Genomic DNA, 17,985 nt, shown 5'->3' with positions numbered 1-17,985 from the left:
CTGCGTTCGTCATCGACGCACGAGCCGAGTGATCCACCGTCAAGAGTTGTCTGAGTTTGTTTTAGGTCTCTCCCTCGCCAGAGGAAAGCGACCCGGACCGCACATACGCTCCCCACCTTGAGCTACAGCCACCTGCACGCCGGCGTGCGGGCGGAGCAGGGTGGCGTGAAGCGATGGGGAGCACCATCCTGGTGCGGCCCGCAGAAACATACGTCTATTGGGGGGAGGAGGACAGGGCGCCCAAGAGGCGATGCGTGCCCCAACGCACCGCAGCGACGGAGGCAGGATCACCGCCACCATGTCGCCCGCCTAGTATCACGAGGCGTGCAGCAGCTTTGCCCTAGGAAAAGCAGAGGCGGGAACGGGCACCGGCCATCGGTTCGGCAGCGTCACTGACGCGTGCACGTGGCGGCGTGTCGGCGAGCGGACTTCCTGCGAGGAGGCGGGGGCGGCACTCGCCCGAGCAGACGCCCGCCCGGCCCAGCCACCGCCGAGGTGGACTGGGAGTCGCGGCAACGGCTCGTCATACTCGTTCCCACACTCACAGCGCAGCTTGCCCGCAAGCCACCGACCACCGATCGACGCCAGGCGCCCCGACCGAGAGCGGGATCGCTCGTTCGCCCTGCTGGCAGTTCGCTGGGGATCACTACTGCACGGAGCTCGGAGACCGACGGGCGGCAACTCGAGAGTCTTTAAACCACCACCCCCATCCCGCAAGTGCAAAGAGGCTGTATACGCACAGACGGGTGAGGGGAATAGGTACCCCGTCGGGTTTGAAGGGAGCGTGACTAGATAGCAACGATGTAAACCCAGCCGATTTGGGAGCGAAAGACCGGCGCCTGCATCACCGGCTTCGTTTCCCGTGGCTGGAGAGTACACCGAAACCCTCCGTCTGTCGCGAGCTCCCGACGACGCGGTGCCGCCAAGCAGCAGGGCCGGACCTGGTGTGGCTCCCCTCGTCGATCACAGACCGGTCGGCACTACTGACGAGACGGTGGAACGGGCTTCGCCCCTTGTGACGAAGGGTGATGCGAACCCGCCCGCCCGCGTGCGTTCGGGGTGGACTCGGCAAACGGAGATTTGAAATCGGAAAGTGTCCTCCTGCCCCGCGCAGGTAGGCGCCCAACAGTTGGGGGGGTTTGGCGGTGACCACGGCTGCAGGGCCTGCTACCCCGACGAGCTCTCCTGCTGGCCCCGAAACCACCCCCGCGAGACAAGTTGAAACGGAAACGGGCGTACCCCCAAGCCGACGATCCTTTCTTATTTGTTACTTTTTTTTTCACTTGCTCGAGTTGTGGGGATTTGGCGGTGACCACGGCTGCAGGGCCTGCTACCCCGACGAGCTCTCCTGCTGGCCCCGAAACCACCCTCGCGAGACAAGTTGAAACGGAAACGGGCGTACCCCCAAGCCGACGATCCTTTCTTATTTGTTACTTTTTTTTTTCACTTGCTCGAGTTGTGGGGGTTTGGCGGTGACCACGGCTGCAGGGCCTGCTACCCCGACGAGCTCTCCTGCTGGCCCCGAAACCACCCTCGCGAGACAAGTTGAAACGGAAACGGGCGTACCCCCAAGCCGACGATCCTTTCTTATTTGTTACTTTTTTTTTTCACTTGCTCGAGTTGTGGGGGTTTGGCGGTGACCACGGCTGCAGGGCCTGCTACCCCGACGAGCTCTCCTGCTGGCCCCGAAACCACCCTCGCGAGACAAGTTGAAACGGAAACGGGCGTACCCCCAAGCCGACAGAGATGCTTTCGCTCCTGTTACTTTTTTTTTTCACTTGCTCGAGTTGGGGGGGTTTGGCGGTGACCACGGCTGCAGGGCCTGCTACCCCGACGAGCTCTCCTGCTGGCCCCGAAACCACCCTCGCGAGACAAGTTGAAACGGGCGTACCCCCAAGCCGACAGAGATCCTTTCGTACTTGAACCAACACAAAGTTTGTCACGTTTTATTTTTTACGAGTGATCGACCGTCAAGATTTGTCTCTGAGTTTGCTTAAGGTCTCTCCCTCGCCAGAGGAAAGCCACCCGGACCGCACATACACTCCCCACCTTTAGCAGCAGCCACCTGCACGCCGGCGTGCGGGCGGAGCAGGGTGGCGTGAAGCTGTGGGGAGCACCAGCCTGGTGCGGCCCGCAGAGACATACATCTATTGGTTGAAAAAAAACAGGGCGCCCAAGAGGCGATGCGTGCCCCAACGCACCGCAGCGACGGAGGCAGGATCACCGCCACCATGTCGCCCGCGGAGTATCACGAGGCGTGCAGCAGCTTTGCCCTAGGAAAAGCAGAGGCGGGAACGGGCACCGGCCATCGGTTCGGCAGCGTCACTGCCTGTCAAAAGCTTCGACCACGTGCCGAAAACTTTAGACTTCCGTGAGCTCTCCGTGTTCACAAAAACCTGCGTGACGGGCACCGCAGGGCGGCAGAGCCATCGCACTTAGCCGGGTGGCAGAGGAGGACCAGTCTATTCACAGATAGCGGCCCAACGACTCCCAGAGCCGGTGGTGCGGCGCGCGAGGTCTGCTCTCATCACAAGAGGCTTTAGGGAGTGCGAAGGCAACGGTCAGCCCGCAGCCTTTCTGGCAACACCCTGGGGAACTAGGCCACTCGTGTCTCGCCTTCATTTTAGACACGAGCGCCTGCGGAGGGACGCCACCCCCTCCGATTGTCAAGAGACCTCCGCACCGGCCTCTGACTTATTCTCAGAATGGACGGAAAGAGCAGGGTAAGCCTTTCAAAAGATTCGACCACGTGCCGAAAACTTTAGACTTCCGTGAGCTCTCCGGCTTGCAACGAGACCCGAAGTCGACGTGCTAAGCACCACGGGACCCCTTTCGCCTGCAGGTCCCGAGCCGCCTTTTTTTTTCAATTTGTTATTACAAGTATCGCGTTCCCCAAACCTGCGTGACGAGCACCGCAGGGCGGCAGAGCCATCGCGCTTGGCCGGGTGGCAGAGGAGGACCAGACTATTCACAGATAGCGGCCCAACGACTCCCAGAGCCGGTGGTGCGGCACGCGAGGTCTGCTCTCATCACAAGTGGCTTTAGGGAGTGCTAAGGCAAGGTTCTGCAGCCTCCACCCTCATCGCAACACCCAGGGTTAGCCAACCCCTCATGTCGTCGAGAGACCTCCGCACAGGCCTCTGACTTAACTCTCAGAATGGACGGAAAGAGCCGGGTAAGCCTTTCAAAAGATTCGACCACGTGCCGAAAACTTTAGACTTCCCTGAGCTCTCCGGCTTGCACCGGGACCCCTTTCGCCTGCAGGTCCCGAGCCGCCTTTATTTTTAATTTTCTGTTACGAGTATCGTGTGCCCCAAACCTGCGTGATAAGCACCGCAGGGCGGCAGAGCCATCGCGCTTGGCCGGGTGGCAGAGGAGGACCAGACTATTCACAGATAGCGGCCCAACGACTCCCAGAGCCGGTGGTGCGGCACGCGAGGTCTGCTCTCATCACAAGTGGCTTTAGGGAGTGCTAAGGCAAGGTTCTGCGGCCTCCACCCTCATCGCAACACCCAGGGTTAGCCAACTCCTCATGTCGTCGAGAGACCTCCGCACAGGCCTCTGACTTAACTCTCAGAATGGACGGAAAGAGCCGTGTAAGCCTTTCAAAAGATTCGACCACGTGCCGAAAACTTTAGACTTCCGTGAGCTCTCCGGCTTGCACCGGGACCCCTTTCGCCTGCAGGTCCCGAGCCGCCTTTATTTTTAATTTGCTGTTACGAGTATCGTGTGCCCCAAACCTGCGTGATAAGCACCGCAGGGCGGCAGAGCCATCGCGATTGGCCGGGTGGCAGAGGAGGACCAGACTATTCACAGATAGCGGCCCAACGACTCCCAGAGCCGGTCGTGCGGCGCGCGAGGTCTGCTCTCTTCACAAGAGGCTTTATTAGGGAGTGCTAAGGCAAGGTTCTGTGCCCTCCACCCTCATCGCAACACCCATGGGAGCCTCCGGTCGTCAATAGACCGCCGCACCGGCCTCTGACTGACTCTCAGAATGGACGGAAAGAGCCGGGTAAGCATTTCAAAAGATTCGACCACGTGCCGAAAACTTTAGACTTCCGTGAGCTCTCCGGCTTGCACCGAGACCCGAAGTCGACGTGCTAAGCACCACGGGACCCCTTTCGCCTGCAGGTCCCGAGCCGCCTTTATTTGCTGTTACGAGCATCGTGTGCCCCATACCTGCGTGACGAGCACCGCAGGGCGGCAGAGCCATCGCACTTGGCCGGGTGGCAGAGGAGGACCCGACTATTCACAGATAGCGGCCCAACGACTCCCAGAGCCGGTCGTGCGGCGCGCGAGGTCTGCTCTCTTCACAAGAGGCTTTATTAGGGAGTGCTAAGGCAAGGTTCTGTGCCCTCCACCCTCATCGCAACACCCATGGGAGCCTCCGGTCGTCAATAGACCGCCGCACCGGCCTCTGACTGACTCTCAGAATGGACGGAAAGAGCCGGGTAAGCCTTTCAAAAGATTCGACCACGTGCCGAAAACTTTAGACTTCCGTGAGCTCTCCGGCTTGCACCGAGACCCGAAGTCGACGTGCGAAGCACCACGGGACCCCTTTCGCCTGCAGGTCCCGAGCCGCCTTTATTTGCTGTTACGAGCATCGTGTGCCCCATACCTGCGTGACGAGCACCGCAGGGCGGCAGAGCCATCGCACTTGGCCGGGTGGCAGAGGAGGACCCGACTATTCGCAGATAGCGGCCCAACGACTCCCAGAGCCGGTCGTGCGGCGCGCGAGGTCTGCTCTCTTCACAAGAGGCTTTATTAGGGAGTGCTAAGGCAAGGTTCTGTGCCCTCCACCCTCATCGCAACACCCATGGGAGCCTCCGGTCGTCAATAGACCGCCGCACCGGCCTCTGACTGACTCTCAGAATGGACGGAAAGAGCCGGGTAAGCCTTTCAAAAGATTCGACCACGTGCCGAAAACTTTAGACTTCCGTGAGCTCTCCGGCTTGCACCGAGACCCGAAGTCGACGTGCGAAGCACCACGGGACCCCTTTCGCCTGCAGGTCCCGAGCCGCCTTTATTTGCTGTTACGAGCATCGTGTGCCCCATACCTGCGTGACGAGCACCGCAGGGCGGCAGAGCCATCGCACTTGGCCGGGTGGCAGAGGAGGACCAGACTATTCACAGATAGCGGCCCAACGACTCCCAGAGCCGGTCGTGCGGCGCGCGAGGTCTGCTCTCTTCACAAGAGGCTTTATTAGGGAGTGCTAAGGCAAGGTTCTGTGCCCTCCACCCTCATCGCAACACCCATGGGAGCCTCCGGTCGTCAATAGACCGCCGCACCGGCCTCTGACTGACTCTCAGAATGGACGGAAAGAGCCGGGTAAGCCTTTCAAAAGATTCGACCACGTGCCGAAAACTTTAGACTTCCGTGAGCTCTCCGGCTTGCACCGAGACCCGAAGTCGACGTGCTAAGCACCACGGGACCCCTTTCGCCTGCAGGTCCCGAGCCGCCTTTATTTGCTGTTACGAGCATCGTGTGCCCCATACCTGCGTGACGAGCACCGCAGGGCGGCAGAGCCATCGCACTTGGCCGGGTGGCAGAGGAGGACCAGACTATTCACAGATAGCGGCCCAACGACTCCCAGAGCCGGTCGTGCGGCGCGCGAGGTCTGCTCTCATCACAAGAGGCTTTAGGGAGTGCTCAGGCAAGGGTCAGCCCGCAGCCTTCCTGGCAACACCCAGGGGAACCAGGCCACTCGCGTCTCTCGCCTTCATTTTCGACACGAGCGCCTGCGGAGGGCCACCACCCCCTCCGATTGTCAAGAGACCTCCGCACCGGCCTCTGACTTACTCTCAGAATGGACGGAAAGAGCCGGGTAAGCCTTTGAAAAGATTCGACCACGTGCCGAAAACTTTAGACTTCCGTGAGCTCTCCGGCTTGCACCGAGACCCGAAGTCGACGTGCTTAGCACCACGGGACCCCTTTCGCCTGCAGGTCCCGAGCCGCCTTTTATTTTTGTTACGAGTATCGTGTTCCCCAAACCTGGGTGACGAGCACCGCAGGGCGGCAGAGCCATCGCGCTTGTCCGGGTGGCAGAGGAGGACCAGACTATTCACAAATAGCGGCCCAACGACTCCCAGAGCCGGTCGTGCGGCAGGCGAGGTCTGCTCTCATCACAAGAGGCTTTAGGGAGTGCTCAGGCAACGGTCAGCCCGCAGCCTTCTTGGCAACACCCAAGGGAACCAGGCCACTCGCGTCTCTCGCCTTCATTTTGGACACGAGCGCCTGTGGAGGGACGGCCGGAGTCAACGTGGGGTTTGCCCGCCCTCCAATAGTGTCAAAAGACCGCCGCACAAGTCTCTGACTGACTCTTAGAACAGACAGAAAGAGTTTGTCAAATCTGTCAAAAAATTGACAAAGTGTCAAAAATTCGACTTCCAAGAGCTCTCCGGCATGCACTCATACCTGTCATTAAAGTGCTATGCCCGTGGAACCGTTTTTCGGATGCCTTTCAGAACGGTCCCGCGCCGCCATTTTGTTCTAAAAATCGTGTTCCCATATATCTCCGGGTACCCCGCCAACCTCACTGCGGAAAAACTACAAGTGGCACTGAATGGGTCTGAATTCCAAATTTGACTGCATCGGTCTGGAACTCGGTCCGGTCAAAACCGTTTGGATTTTTCTCGGTCCGGACTTCCGCGACAGACAAAGTTAAAGTTTTCGGGCTGCAGGCACAAAACGACAGCTGGCCATTTGCCGGGCTCAATTCACCCAATTCCTCCGGCACTTCGGAGCACATGTTCGGTGTAAGTTTGCGAATCTTTCCCGATGCTGCAGCATTTTCCTCCGCTGACACTTAGAATATTTTTCACACTTTGCTGAAAATTTTTCTAAGTGTTTTTTTCCAAGTTTTCCTGGTTACTGATTTCTTCTTTTTAAACATTTTTCTAAGTTTTTCTGGTTACTGATTTCTTCTTTTTAAACATTTTTCGCAGTTTGTCTGGTTACTGATTTCTTCTTTTTAAACATTTTTCGCCGTTTTTCTGGTTACTGATTTCTTCTTTTTAAACATTTTTCGCCGTTTTTCTGGTTACTGATTTCTTCTTTTTAAACATTTTTCTAAGTTTTTCTGGTTACTCATTTCTTCTTTTTAAACATTTTTCTAAGTTTTTCTGGTTACTGATTTCTTCTTTTTAAACATTTTTCTAAGTTTTCCTGGTTACTCATTTCTTCTTTTTAAACATTTTTCTAAGTTTTTCTGGTTACTCACTTCTTCTTTTTAAACATTTTTCTAAGTTTTTCTGGTTACTGATTTCTTCTTTTTAAACATTTTTCGCAGTTTTTCTGGTTACTGATTTCTTCTTTTTAAACATTTTTCTAAGTTTTTCTGGTTACTGATTTCTTCTTTTTAAACATTTTTCGCAGTTTGTCTGGTTACTGATTTCTTCTTTTTAAACATTTTTCGCAGTTTTTCTGGTTACTGATTTCTTCTTTTTAAACATTTTTCGCAGTTTTTCTGGTTACTGATTTCTTCTTTTTAAACATTTTTCTAAGTTTTCCTGGTTACTGATTTCTTCTTTTTAAACATTTTTCTAAGTTTTTCTGGTTACTCACTTCTTCTTTTGAAACATTTTTCTAAGTTTTTCTGGTTACTGATTTCTTCTTTTTAAACATTTTTCTAAGTTTTCCTGGTTACTGATTTCTTCTTTTTAAACATTTTTCGCAGTTTTTCTGGTTACTGATTTCTTCTTTTTAAACATTTTTCTAAGTTTTTCTGGTTACTCACTTCTTCTTTTTAAACATTTTTCTAAGTTTTCCTGGTTACTGATTTCTTCTTTTTAAACATTTTTCGCAGTTTGTCTGGTTACTGATTTCTTCTTTTTAAACATTTTTCGCAGTTTTTCTGGTTACTGATTTCTTCTTTTTAAACATTTTTCTAAGTTTTTCTGGTTACTCACTTCTTCTTTTATAACATTTTTCTAAGTTTTCCTGGTTACTGATTTCTTCTTTTTAAACATTTTTCTAAGTTTTCCTGGTTACTGATTTCTTCTTTTTAAACATTTTTCTAAGTTTTTCTGGTTACTCATTTCTTCTTTTTAAACATTTTTCGCAGTTTTTCTGGTTACTGATTTCTTCTTTTTAAACATTTTTCTAAGTTTTTCTGGTTACTCACTTCTTCTTTTTAAACATTTTCCTAAGTTTTCCTGGTTACTGATTTCTTCTTTTTAAACATTTTTCTAAGTTTTCCTGGTTACTCATTTCTTCTTTTTGATCATTTTTCTAAGTTTTCCTGGTTACTGATTTCTTCGTTTTGAACATTTTTCTAAGTTTTCCTGGTTACTCACTTCTTCTTTTCAAACATTTTTCTTCGTTTTTCTGTTTACTCATTTAGCACTTTCAGGCACTTTCCCATCATTTCCTCGTTCCCGATTTCACCCTTTAAAACGCTTTCGGGCATTTCCCTAAGTTTTGCGGTTCACTCGTTTGGGACTCACTGACACCTTCTCTAGCTTCCCTGCTCACTTTTTTCGTACTGTTGAGAAAATTCGAACCCTTTCCTTAACTATGCCGGTTACTGACTTCACCGCTTCAGACCCTTGTCCCCGTAATGAAAGATACCATTTCCCACCGTGGGAAATGCACGAAAATCGGACTGAACACGGGGGAGGCTCCCCCCTCGAAGGCGAGACCGTCGGCAGAACCGCCGGGTCAAACCCGGCTGAGCTACCCGGCTTACAAGTCTCAAAGTCGGTATGAGCAGTCACGTCCACCCCCATTCCCTTTTGGACCACTTCCCACGGTTCCAAATGCATGAAAATCGGCCTGTACACGGGGGAGGCACCCGCCTCGAAGACGAGACCGTCGGCAGAACCGCCGGGTCAAACCCGGCTGAGCTACCCGGCTCGGAAGCGCCAAAGTCGGGTTGAGCAGTCACATTCACTCCCATCCCCTTTTGGGCAACTTCCCACGGTTGGAAATGCATGGAAATCGGACTGAACACGGGGGAGGCTCCCCCCTCGAAGGCGAGACCGTCGGCAGAACCGCCGGATCAAACCCGGCTGAGCTACCCGGCTTACAAGTCTCAAAGTCGGTATGAGCAGACACGTCCACCCCCATTCCCTTTTGGACCACTTCCCACGGTTCGAAATGCATGAAAATCGGCCTGTATACGGGGGTGGCACCCGCCTCGAAGACGAGACCGTCGGCAGAACCGCCGGGTCAAACCCGGCCGGGCTACCCGGGTTAGAAGCCCTAGAGTCGGGTTGAGCAGTCACAATCACTCCCATCCCCTTTTGAACCTGTTCCCACCGTTGGAAATGCACGAAAATCGGCCTGTACACGGGGGAGGCTCCCCCCTCGAAGGCGAGACCGTCGGCAGAACCGCCGGGTCAAACCCGGCTGAGCTACCCGGCTTACAAGTCTCGAAGTCGGGTTGAGCAGTCACATTCACTCCCATCGACTTTTGGGCAACTTCCCACCGTTGCAAATGCATGAAAATCGGCCTGTACACGGGGGAGGCACCCGCCTCGAAGTCGAGACCGTCGGCAGAACCGCCGGGTCCAACCCGGCTGAGCTACCCGGCTTACAAGTCTCAAAGCCGGGTTGGGCAGTCACGTTCACCCCCATTCCCTTTTGGATCACTTCCCACGGTTCGAAATGCACGAAAACCGGCCTGTACACGGGGGAGGGTCCGCCCTCGAAGGCGAGACCGTCGGCAGAACCGCCGGGTCAAACCTGGCTGAGCTACCCGGCTTACAAGTCTCAAAGTCGGGTTGAGCAGTCACGTTCACTCCCATCGACTTTTAGACCACTTCCCACGGTTCGAAATGCACGAACATCGGCCTGTACACGGGGGAGGCACCCGCCTCGAAGACGAGACCGTCGGCAGAACCGCCGGGTCAAACCCGGCCGAGCTACCCGGGTTAGAAGCCTCAGAGTCGGGTTGAGCAGTCACATTCACTCCCATCGACTTTTGGGCAACTTCCCACCGTTGCAAATGCACGAAAATCGGCCTGTACACGGGGGAGGCACCCGCCTCGAAGACGAGACCGTCGGCAGAACCGCCGGAACAAACCCGGCTGAGCTACCCGGCTTACAAGTCTCAAAGTCGGTATGAGCAGACACGTCCACCCCCATTCCCTTTTGGACCACTTCACACGGTTCGAAATGCATGAAAATCGGCCTGTATACGGGGGAGGCACCCGCCTCGAAGACGAGACCGTCGGCAGACCCGCCGGGTCAAACCCGGCTGAGCTACCCGGGTTAGAAGCCTCAGAGTCGGGTTGAGCAGTCGCATTCACCCCCATCCCCTTTTGAACCTGTTCCCACCGTTGGAAATGCACGAAAATCGGCCTGTACACGGGGGAGGCGCCCCTCTCGAAGGCGAGACCGACGGCAGAACCGCCGGGTCAAACCCGGCCGAGCTACCCGGGTTAGAAGCCTCAGAGTCGGGTTGAGCAGTCACATTCACTCCCATCCCCTTTTGAACCTGTTCCCACCGTTGGAAATGCACGAAAATCGGCCTGTACACGGGGGAGGCCCCCCCCCTCTCGAAGACGAGACCGTCGGCAGACCCGCCGGAACAAACCCGGCTGAGCTACCCGGCTTACAAGTCTCAAAGTCGGTATGAGCAGACACGTCCACCCCCATTCCCTTTTGGACCACTTCCCACGGTACGAAATGCATGAAAATCGGCCTGTACACGGGGGAGGCACCCGCCTCGAAGACGAGACCGTCGGCAGAACCGCCGGGTCAAACCCGGCCGGGCTACCCGGGTTAGAAGCCCTAGAGTCGGGTTGAGCAGTCACAATCACTCCCATCCCCTTTTGAACCTGTTCCCACCGTTGGAAATGCATGAAAATCGGCCTGGACACGGGGGAGGCTCCCCCCTCGATGACGAGACCGTCGGCAGAACCGCCGGAACAAACCCGGCTGAGCTACCCGGCTTACAAGTCTCAAAGTCGGTATGAGCAGACACGTCCACCCCCATTCCCTTTTGGACCACTTCCCACCGTTGGAAATGCACGAAAATCGGCCTGTACACGGGGGAGGCACCGGCCTCGAAGACGAGACCGTCGGCAGAACCGCCGGGTCAAACCCGGCTGAGCTACCCGGCTCGGAAGCGCCAAAGTCGGGTTGAGCAGTCACATTCACTCCCATCGACTTTTGGGCAACTTCCCACGGTTCGAAATGCACAAGATTCGGCCTGAACACGGGGGACGCTCCCCCCTCGAAGGCGAGACCGTCGGCAGACCCGCCGGGTCAAACCCGGCTGAGCTACCCGGCTCGGAAGCGCCAAAGTCGGTATGAGCAGTCACGTTCACTCCCATCCCCTTTTGGACCGCTTCCCACGGTACGAAATGCATGAAAATCGGCCTGTACACGGGGGAGGCACCCGCCTCGAAGACGAGACCGTCGGCAGAACCGCCGGGTCAAACCCGGCTGAGCTACCCGGCTTACAAGTCTCAAAGTCGGGTTGAGCAGTCACATTCACTCCCATCGACTTTTGGGCAACTTCCCACGGTTCGAAATGCACAAAATTCGGCCTGAACACGGGGGACGCTCCCCCCTCGAAGGCGAGACCGTCGGCAGAACCGCCGGGTCAAACCCGGCTGAGCTACCCGGCTTAAAAGTCTCAAAGTCGGTATGAGCAGTCACATTCACCCCCATTCCCTTTTGGACCACTTCCCACCGTTGGAAATGCACGAAAATCGGCCTGTACACGGGGGAGGCACCGGCCTCGAAGACGAGACCGTCGGCAGAACCGCCGGATCAAACCCGGCCGAGCTACCCGGGTTAGAAGCCTCAGAGTCGGGTTGAGCAGTCACATTCACCCCCATCCCCTTTTGAACCTCTTCCCACCGTTGGAAATGCACGAAAATCGGCCTGTACACGGGGGAGGCCCCCCTCTCGAAGACGAGACCGTCGGCAGACCCGCCGGATCAAACCCGGCCGAGCTACACGGCTTACAAGTCTCGATGTCGGTATGAGCAGTCACGTCCACCCCCATTCCCTTTTGGACCACTTCCCACGGTACGAAATGCATGAAAATCGGCCTGTACACGGGGGAGGCACCCGCCTCGAAGACGAGACCGTCGGCAGAACCGCCGGGTCAAACCCGGCTGAGCTACCCGGCTCGGAAGCGCCAAAGTCGGGTTGATCAGTCACATTCACTCCCATCCCCTTTTGGGCCACTTCCCACGGTTCGAAATGCACGAAAATCGGCCTGTACACGGGGGAGGCTCCCCCCTCGAAGGCGAGACCGTCGGCAGAACCGCCGGGTCAAACCCGGCTGAGCTACCCGGGTTAGAAGCCTCAAAGTCGGGTTGAGCAGTCACGTCCACCCCCATCCCCTTTTGGACCACTTCCCACGGTTCGAAATGCACGAAAATCGGCCTGTACACGGGGGAGGCACCCGCCTCGAAGACGAGACCGTCGGCAGACCCGCCGGATCAAACCCGGCCGAGCTACACGGCTTACAAGTCTCAATGTCGGTATGAGCAGTCACGTCCACCCCTATTCCCTTTTGGACCACTTCCCACGGTACGAAATGCATGAAAATCGGCCTGTACACGGGGGAGGCACCCTCCTCGAAGACGAGACCGTCGGCAGAACCGCCGGGTCAAACCCGGCTGAGCTACCCGGCTCGGAAGCGCCAAAGTCGGGTTGAGCAGTCACATTCACTCCCATCGACTTTTGGGCAACTTCCCACGGTTCGAAATGCACAAAATTCGGCCTGAACACGGGGGACGCTCCCCCCTCGAAGGCGAGACCGTCGCCAGAACCGCCGGGTCAAATCCGGCTGAGCTACCCGCGTTACAGGTCTCAAAGTCGGGTTGAGCAGTCACGTTCACTCCCATCGACTTTTAGACCACTTCCCACGGTTCGAAATGCACGAAAATCGGCCTGTACACGGGGGAGGGTCCGCCCTCGAAGGCGAGACCGTCGGCAGAACCGCCGGGTCAAACCTGGCTGAGCTACCCGGCTTACAAGTCTCAAAGTCGGGTTGAGCAGTCACGTTCACTCCCATCGACTTTTAGACCACTTCCCACGGTTCGAAATGCACGAAAATCGGCCTGTACACGGGGGAGGCACCCGCCTCGAAGACGAGACCGTCGGCAGAACCGCCGGGTCAAACCCGGCCGAGCTACCCGGGTTAGAAGCCTCAGAGTCGGGTTGAGCAGTCACGTTCACTCCCATCGACTTTTAGACCACTTCCCACGGTTGGAAATGCACGAAAATCGGCCTGTACACGGGGGTGGCATCCGCCTCGAAGACGAGACCGTCGGCAGAACCGCCGGGTCAAACCCGGCTGAGCTACCCGGCTTACAAGTCTCAAAGTCGGGTTGAGCAGTCACATTCACTCCCATCGACTTTTGGGCAACTTCCCACGGTTCGAAATGCACAAGATTCGGCCTGAACACGGGGGACGCTCCCCCCTCGAAGGCGAGACCGTCGGCAGACCCGCCGGGTCAAACCCGGCTGAGCTACCCGGCTCGGAAGCGCCAAAGTCGGGTTGAGCAGTCACGTTCACTCCCATCCCCTTTTGGACCGCTTCCCACGGTACGAAATGCATGAAAATCGGCCTGTACACGGGGGAGGCACCCGCCTCGAAGACGAGACCGTCGGCAGAACCGCCGGGTCAAACCCGGCTGAGCTACCCGGCTTACAAGTCTCAAAGTCGGGTTGAGCAGTCACATTCACTCCCATCGACTTTTGGGCAACTTCCCACGGTTCGAAATGCACAAAATTCGGCCTGAACACGGGGGACGCTCCCCCCTCGAAGGCGAGACCGTCGGCAGAACCGCCGGGTCAAACCCGGCTGAGCTACCCGGCTTAAAAGTCTCAAAGTCGGTATGAGCAGTCACATTCACCCCCATTCCCTTTTGGACCACTTCCCACGGTTGGAAATGCATGAAAATCGGCCTGGACACGGGGGAGGCTCCCCCCTCGATGACGAGACCGTCGGCAGAACCGCCGGAACAAACCCGGCTGAGCTACCCGGCTTACAAGTCTCAAAGTCGGTATGAGCAGACACGTCCACCCCCATTCCCTTTTGGACCACTTCCCACCGTTGGAAATGCACGAAAATCGGCCTGTACACGGGGGAGGCACCGGCCTCGAAGACGAGACCGTCGGCAGAACCGCCGGATCAAACCCGGCCGAGCTACCCGGGTTAGAAGCCTCAGAGTCGGGTTGAGCAGTCACATTCACTCCCATCCCCTTTTGAACCTCTTCCCACCGTTGGAAATGCACGAAAATCGGCCTGTACACGGGGGAGGCTCCCCCCTCGAAGGCGAGACCGTCGGCAGAACCGCCGGGTCAAACCCGGCTGAGCTACCCGGCTTAAAAGTCTCAAAGTCGGGTTGAGCAGTCACATTCACTCCCATCGACTTTTGGGCAACTTCCCACCGTTGCAAATGCATGAAAATCGGCCTGTACACGGGGGAGGCTCCGCCCTCGAAGGCGAGACCGACGGCAGAACCGCCGGGTCAAACCCGGCCGGGCTACCCGGGTTAGAAGCCTCAGAGTCGGGTTGAGCAGTCGCATTCACCCCCATCCCCTTTTGAACCTCTTCCCACCGTTGGAAATGCACGAAAATCGGCCTGTACACGGGGGAGGCACCGGCCTCGAAGACGAGACCGTCGGCAGAACCGCCGGATCAAACCCGGCCGAGCTACCCGGGTTAGAAGCCTCAGAGTCGGGTTGAGCAGTCACATTCACTCCCATCCCCTTTTGAACCTCTTCCCACCGTTGGAAATGCACGGAAATCGGCCTGTACACGGGGGAGGCTCCCCCCTCGAAGGCGAGACCGTCGGCAGAACCGCCGGGTCAAACCCGGCTGAGCTACCCGGCTTACAAGTCTCGAAGTCGGGTTGAGCAGTCACATTCACTCCCATCCCCTTTTGGGCAACTTCCCACCGTTGCAAATGCATGAAAATCGGCCTGTACACGGGGGAGGGAGCCGCCTCGAAGACGAGACCGTCGGCAGAACCGCCGGATCAAACCCGGCTGAGCTACCAGGCTCGGAAGCGCCAAAGTCGGTATGAGCAGTCACATTCACTCCCATCCCCTTTTGGGCCGCTTCCCACGGTTCGAAATGCACGAAAATCGGACTGAACACGGGGGAGGCTCCCCCCTCCAAAACGAGACCATCGGCAGAATCGACGGGTCAAACCCGGCCGAGCTACCCGGGTTAGAAGCCTCAGAGTCGGGTTGAGCAGTCACGTTCACTCCCATCCCCTTTTGGACCTCTTCCCACCGTTGGAAATGCACGAAAATCGGCCTGTACACGGGGGAGGGTCCGCCCTCGAAGGCGGGACCGTCGGCAGAACCGCCGGGTCAAACCCGGCTGAGCTACCCGGCTTACAAGTCTCAAAGCCGGGTTGAGCAGTCACGTCCACCCCCATTCCCTTTTGGACCACTTCCCACGGTTGGAAATGCACGAAAATCGGCCTGTACACGGGAGAGGCACCCGCCTCGAAGACGAGACCGTCGGCAGAACCGCCGGGTCAAACCCGGCTGAGCTACCCGGCTCGGAAGCGCCAAAGTCGGTATGAGCAGTCACGTTCACTCCCATCCCCTTTTGGACCGCTTCCCACGGTACGAAATGCATGAAAATCGGCCTGTACACGGGGGAGGCACCCGCCTCGAAGACGAGACCGTCGGCAGAACCGCCGGGTCAAACCCGGCTGAGCTACCCGGCTTACAAGTCTCAAAGTCGGGTTGAGCAGTCACATTCACTCCCATCGACTTTTGGGCAACTTCCCACGGTTCGAAATGCACAAAATTCGGCCTGAACACGGGGGACGCTCCCCCCTCGAAGGCGAGGCCGTCGGCAGAACCGCCGGGTCAAACCCGGCTGAGCTACCCGGCTTAAAAGTCTCAAAGTCGGTATGAGCAGTCACATTCACCCCCATTCCCTTTTGGACCACTTCCCACGGTTGGAAATGCATGAAAATCGGCCTGGACACGGGGGAGGCTCCCCCCTCGATGACGAGACCGTCGGCAGAACCGCCGGAACAAACCCGGCTGAGCTACCCGGCTTACAAGTCTCAAAGTCGGTATGAGCAGACACGTCCACCCCCATTCCCTTTTGGACCACTTCCCACCGTTGGAAATGCACGAAAATCGGCCTGTACACGGGGGAGGCACCGGCCTCGAAGACGAGACCGTCGGCAGAACCGCCGGATCAAACCCGGCCGAGCTACCCGGGTTAGAAGCCTCAGAGTCGGGTTGAGCAGTCACATTCACCCCCATCCCCTTTTGAACCTCTTCCCACCGTTGGAAATGCACGAAAATCGGCCTGTACACGGGGGAGGCCCCCCTCTCGAAGACGAGACCGTCGGCAGACCCGCCGGATCAAACCCGGCCGAGCTACACGGCTTACAAGTCTCGATGTCGGTATGAGCAGTCACGTCCACCCCCATTCCCTTTTGGACCACTTCCCACGGTACGAAATGCATGAAAATCGGCCTGTACACGGGGGAGGGAGCCGCCTCGAAGACGAGACCGTCGGCAGAACCGCCGGATCAAACCCGGCTGAGCTACCAGGCTCGGAAGCGCCAAAGTCGGTATGAGCAGTCACATTCACTCCCATCCCCTTTTGGGCCGCTTCCCACGGTTCGAAATGCACGAAAATCGGACTGAACACGGGGGAGGCTCCCCCCTCCAAAACGAGACCATCGGCAGAATCGACGGGTCAAACCCGGCCGAGCTACCCGGGTTAGAAGCCTCAGAGTCGGGTTGAGCAGTCACGTTCACTCCCATCCCCTTTTGGACCTCTTCCCACCGTTGGAAATGCACGAAAATCGGCCTGTACACGGGGGAGGGTCCGCCCTCGAAGGCGGGACCGTCGGCAGAACCGCCGGGTCAAACCCGGCTGAGCTACCCGGCTTACAAGTCTCAAAGCCGGGTTGAGCAGTCACGTCCACCCCCATTCCCTTTTGGACCACTTCCCACGGTTGGAAATGCACGAAAATCGGCCTGTACACGGGAGAGGCACCCGCCTCGAAGACGAGACCGTCGGCAGAACCGCCGGGTCAAACCCGGCTGAGCTACCCGGCTCGGAAGCGCCAAAGTCGGTATGAGCAGTCACGTTCACTCCCATCCCCTTTTGGACCGCTTCCCACGGTACGAAATGCATGAAAATCGGCCTGTACACGGGGGAGGCACCCGCCTCGAAGACGAGACCGTCGGCAGAACCGCCGGGTCAAACCCGGCTGAGCTACCAGGCTCGGAAGCGCCAAAGTCGGTATGAGCAGTCACATTCACTCCCATCCCCTTTTGGGCCGCTTCCCACGGTTCGAAATGCACGAAAATCGGACTGAACACGGGGGAGGCTCCCCCCTCCAAAACGAGACCATCGGCAGAATCGACGGGTCAAACCCGGCCGAGCTACCCGGGTTAGAAGCCTCAGAGTCGGGTTGAGCAGTCACGTTCACTCCCATCCCCTTTTGGACCTCTTCCCACCGTTGGAAATGCACGAAAATCGGCCTGTACACGGGGGAGGGTCCGCCCTCGAAGGCGGGACCGTCGGCAGAACCGCCGGGTCAAACCCGGCTGAGCTACCCGGCTTACAAGTCTCAAAGCCGGGTTGAGCAGTCACGTCCACCCCCATTCCCTTTTGGACCACTTCCCACGGTTGGAAATGCACGAAAATCGGCCTGTACACGGGAGAGGCACCCGCCTCGAAGACGAGACCGTCGGCAGAACCGCCGGGTCAAACCCGGCTGAGCTACCCGGCTCGGAAGCGCCAAAGTCGGTATGAGCAGTCACGTTCACTCCCATCCCCTTTTGGACCGCTTCCCACGGTACGAAATGCATGAAAATCGGCCTGTACACGGGGGAGGCACCCGCCTCGAAGACGAGACCGTCGGCAGAACCGCCGGGTCAAACCCGGCTGAGCTACCCGGCTTACAAGTCTCAAAGTCGGGTTGAGCAGTCACATTCACTCCCATCGACTTTTGGGCAACTTCCCACGGTTCGAAATGCACAAAATTCGGCCTGAACACGGGGGACGCTCCCCCCTCGAA

General features: G+C 57.0%; 1 non-coding gene across 1 annotated transcript in view; it reads right to left on the bottom strand.

Moving 5' to 3' along the window:
* The window catches only part of LOC140472746 (5.8S ribosomal RNA), a 154-nt gene extending 106 nt beyond the window's left edge, over window positions 1-48 (bottom strand). Inside the window, exon 1 of the ribosomal RNA XR_011957828.1 lies at window positions 1-48. This exon is cut by the window's left edge and continues 106 nt beyond it. This is a non-coding gene — a ribosomal RNA (5.8S ribosomal RNA).
* Window positions 49-17,985: the final 17,937 nt, after the last annotated feature.

Source organism: Chiloscyllium punctatum, unplaced genomic scaffold (genome assembly GCF_047496795.1).
Source record: "Chiloscyllium punctatum isolate Juve2018m unplaced genomic scaffold, sChiPun1.3 scaffold_432, whole genome shotgun sequence".
Taxonomy (NCBI): Eukaryota; Metazoa; Chordata; class Chondrichthyes; order Orectolobiformes; family Hemiscylliidae; genus Chiloscyllium; species Chiloscyllium punctatum.
This window is presented reverse-complemented; position numbering and strand designations above follow the sequence as displayed.